Raw genomic sequence first — 5000 nt, 5'->3', positions numbered from 1 at the left:
TGTCCCTCTGTGAAAAAAGTAGAGGTAAAATATTCGATCTTGTTGAAGGTCTTAGGTCCAGTCCGGAGACCGAAGACCAGCCTCTTGGGGCGTCAACTCTAGATAGATGTTTGGATGTTGATGGGATCTGAAGGCGAGTGGCGGGAGCTGAACCTTACCGACGTCTGACTCGTTGGTCCTTTTGGAAACATTATATTCACATTAATAGGCACGATACTGATAGCATCATGAATGCACTTATAGACGTAATGGTATTAGCAATAGTAATACAAAGGATTACAAAGAAAGAGCATGCCGACAGAAGACTTTTGGGTCCATAACTAGGTCGGACGCGGAAAGAATAGTGTAAATATCAATAAATAAATAAAATAGATAAATAGATAATGAAAATAAACAAACCTAAATAATGATAATTTATATAAATAAGTGATGATGATAAATAAAATAGAATATAATAAATGGGAGGCATTGCAGCATATTCTTTCTCTGTTTATCTAAATAATTGATCAAAGTCGGAACTCTAAAGTGGTACAATTTGATTGGGCATGTGGAAAAGGAATTGATCGTGGACTCAACGGTTTCTGCTCTGATCGAAACACCAGCAGGAAAAGAAAGAAAATTTGTCAAAATTCTTAAGTGATCAAGGGATTTTTCTTATCTAAATAAAATCGACTGGCGTGAGACAAAATAAACAGACAAGTAGAGTAAGATATGTAAAGGATTAATCAAAAAAGTTTAACCTTTCAGAAAATAATTTTCTTTCTCAGCCAGACAAAATCCCCTGGCGGTCAAGAGAGGTTCTCGAAAAATTATTCAAGAAAGTTAACTTTTGAGAATCTAGATTTCAGCTGAATAGAATCGTCTGACGGTAGACAAGATAAGCATGCATAGTGAAGTTTGATACTCAGAGTTGATATAGTTTTTAAGCCTGCAGGGTCGACTTTTTCGGCTCGGTTGAATAAAATCGCTTGATTACAAAGCGAATAAAGATGAAATTCGAGTAAGTCAGTCGGAAGGTCAAACTTGCCTTTCCCGACCTCATCGTCAGCGGTTCTGCCGTTGGCTCTTGCGAGGGCTTCGATTTGACAGGCAGGAGCTGTGTCAGAGTCAGGAGGCGCAACCTCAAGGCAGACCAAGTCGTCAACCCGCATATGTGTACACCACCTGCGCATTCACCTGCGCAGACTGCAAAGAGATTGGACTTGAAGTCTCCTTTTTATCGTGACGAGGATGGGACGGCGGTGACTGTATTGGGCGACTTAGGGTCTTTAATAGAAGGGAAATGGGGAGGAAGTCTTATTGCAAGCTTATTTTATTTATTACTATTGTTATTATCATCCTTCTGCCCGTCATATTGGTATTCTCTCTCCCTTTCTCTCTCTCTCTCTCTCTCTCTCTCTCTCTCTCTCTCTCTCTCACTCACTCACTCACTCACTCACTCACTCACTCACTCACTCACTCACTCACTCACTCACTCACTCACTCACTCACTCACTCTATCTATCTATCTCTCTCTATCTCTCTCTCTACAGTATATATGTATGTATGCATGTACATGTGTGTGTATGTATATAATGTATCTGTGTGTGTATGTGTTTGTATTGCTTCTCATGTTCTTCCTCCTCCTTCAGCCTCTTCCACTTCCTTCTCCACTTGTCCTTTTCCTCCTCCTCCTCCTCCTCATTCAGAATCCTCCTCTTCTAACTATCCATCTCCTCTTCCTCATTTTCTTTCAAACTTCTGTTTCTATAACATTTTCAACCTCCTCCCGTTTTACCCCTTTCAATCTTCTCTTCATCTAACATTTTCCGACCTCCTCCTTCTACTTCTCCTCCTCCTCCTCAGACTTCTCCTCCTCTTTCTCCTCCTACTCCTCCTCCTTATCCAACTCATCCTACTTCTCCTCCTCTTCCACCTCATCTTCCTCCTCCTCCTCATTCTTCACATCTTACCACTCCTGTTCCTCTCTCCGCTTCTTCTCTTCCCGTAGTCTCCACACTGACTCCCTCAGTTGCTTTTCGCTCCACTCCGAAGGCTTCTTACCCTCCATTGTACCCAAACCTGTGCCACTCACAGGCATTGTGGTCCTCCCCTCACTTCCTTCCGCTGTCCTCAACATTTCCCCGTAACTGTATGCTTAAGGCACTGGTGCTTTCCCCCTCAGTACAACCCCTCTGTTTTGCGTCGTAGTCTTCCTTTTTTTCCTCCCTCTCTACTCTCGGTTCCTTCCTGTTTTCCTAGTCCGCAACATTCACTTAATACGTCGTCACTCGAACCCTCTGAAGAGTGCGCGGCGTCGCGCGCGCTAAAGCACGATTTCACGCATGCGCACACAGACACATACCCCCATTGCGCGCGCCCACACAAACACCATCCACACACATTCATGTGAACTATTACTCACAGCCCAACTCGGCTGTGTTCTCCATTTTCTTTCCAGGGGCTTCTGGGTCTTAATATTCCAGTGACTGACTAACGTTCTCAACTCATCTGCAATGGCGACTACCCTCCGTTCTCCATCGGCAGGGAGATCTCTCCGAACCGAACGATATGTCCCCTCCCTCACCTTTCTTCTTCAGCGTTCCTCTTACCAAAACCAACTTATCATCTACGAGTATTTGGGGGTCCGCCCCTGATGCTGTTCTCCATTGCCAACTTCCCTTTCAACCCTTTATTCCCTCGCACCCCTTTTCCATCCCCTTCGCTTCCACTCCCTTCCGCTTCCCCTCCCCCCCCCACTTACTCACGTTCCTTTCCTCAAGCACTCGCTCTCGTCTCCACCTCCACCCCTCCGTTTCTCTCTCTCTCTCTCTCTCTCTCTCTCTCTCTCTCTCTCTCTCTCTCTCTCTCTCTCTCTCTCTCTCTCTCTCTCTCTCTCTCTCTCTCTCTCTCTCTCTCTCTCTCTCTCTCTTTCTCTCTCTCTCTCCCCCCCCCTCTCTCTCTCTCTCTCTCTCTCTCTCTCTCTCTCTCTCTCTCTCTCTCTCTCTCTCTCTCTCTCTCTCACCTCTCTCACTCTCTCTCTCTCTCTCTCTCTCTCTCTCTCTCTCTCTCTCTCTTTATATATTTTATATATATATATATATATATATATACACATCTCCCCGCCTCTTTCTTCCTCTCTCATTCAATCTATTTCTGTTTTCTTTCTTTTATTCGTCGATCTTATTAGTTTCTTCTTCGTATATAATTCTTACATCTGGTTCTGTTCTACATTTGTTCTTCTCGTTCACCCTCTCCATTGTTTCATCGTTCTTCATTTTGTTTGTTACTAGTTTTCTGTGTCTTGTTTCTTCCCGCTTTTTATTTTATGTTTTCATTATCCTGCGCCCTCTTCCTGGATCTCCGTGGTCTTGGACCCGTTTGATCTTTTCTCCCGTCTTTCCCCAGCCGATGTGCCATTATTCCTCGATTTATTATCCTTGATCGCATCATCCTCAACTCTCTTAATAGCCAACCAGATTTGTTGAAAAGATCTCCATGAAAATTTATTTGGGTCTTCCAAATACTGAGCCTAGAAGGTGAGGAGCTAACGTCAGGAAGCGCGTAACTGCGGCCGAACGTCACCTTAGCCCAATGTATTTGGACTGTTAGGGCAGGTACCGGTCATTGCTGGGAACCGGAGAGAAGTGCGGGATTCGAACTCACAGCTAAGCAAATGCGAAACTGCTTCTGATTACGCCACCAGCGGGTAATATCGTACCCAGAAACTGATCAAAATCACAGACACTCCGTCATCAAAGCGATTAATAGCTTCAGTTTCTTTAAGTGTTTTGTACGATAATATTGACCATGACAACTGCACACCATACACCTTTCCAGACATATGCTGTGACACAACTAGTATAATCACGGAACTCCAACGGACGGGTCTGTTGATGCTTTTGTATCCGACTTCTAGTCATGCTCACTACTCGTCCAACCTCGTTCTTCTTTTATGTTCCTCTTTCTTCTTTTTCTCATCTTCAATCTTTTCTCTTCATTCCCGTATCGTCTTTTACTATTTTCTTGTGACCTCTTTCCCCACATTTCATTGCTTATCCTTTTTTTTTTTTTTTGTCTTCTTCGCTTTTGATCTTCCCATCCATGTTTTTTCCTTTTTCTTTATTTTTCTTCATATAAGTATTTTTTTTCTCTATCCTACACTCCTCGTAGTCTTCGGACCAAAAGGTCCTCCCTAAAATTCCCGCTCTGAGATGGGGACTCTACATTGTGGCATTGTGCATACTAAGTTCCTTTCCCGTGTCATTCCTCATTTCCCAATTGTCCATTCCGCCCCTTTTTCCCCCATTCCCGCCTCCAGGTCTTTCCAATGTTCTCTTTAAAACCAGAATCCTTTTTTCTCGTCATCCTTTCCATCCTCTTCTTAGTCTTTCTCTACCACCAATGTTTCGCTCTTTCTCCAGAACGTTCTCACCTCTCGCCGCCTACGCTCTTCTCTGTTCTTCATTTATTCACGAGACATCGCATCCAAATACATTTTTCCTGTTTTTTTTTCTCATTATGATTTTTTTTACACCCTTTCGCTGTTGAAGAGAGGCTACGTAGATGAACGAAATACTCTGCCAGGAGCCAGAATTTAAGGAAAAGTGTCATATCGTAAAGGGTTATTTCAGATCGGCTGAAACTCGTTCGCTACCGATGGTGTAGAAAGGAGCAAAATGAAGTGTCGGGGAGGGGGGAATCCTGTCTGGTACGGAAGGAATTGATGTTCCGTGTTGAACTTACCTGCCAGGTATTTCACGTAAGCACACAATCAACACAAGTAAGGAGTGCTGTCAGTCATCTGTGCTGATGTATTTTAATGTATTCTAATTTACATATATGTTTATTCATGTATTAATTAATGTATTTCTTTATCTATACATTTATCGTTTTTAAGACTTCAGCCCTAAATGTTTTACGTATATGATGATAGTTTCCCGTTTGTGTCGTATTCGCCATGTGTGATTTAGCACACGTAAACAAAGGTCTTTAGGTTTACGTTTTATAGAATGGATATC

The sequence above is a fragment of the Oratosquilla oratoria genome, chromosome 33 (assembly GCF_046742065.1).
Source record: "Oratosquilla oratoria isolate Oo_2021 chromosome 33, ASM4674206v1, whole genome shotgun sequence".
Lineage (NCBI taxonomy): Eukaryota > Metazoa > Arthropoda > Malacostraca > Stomatopoda > Squillidae > Oratosquilla > Oratosquilla oratoria.
Note: the sequence above shows the minus strand (reverse complement) of the source record.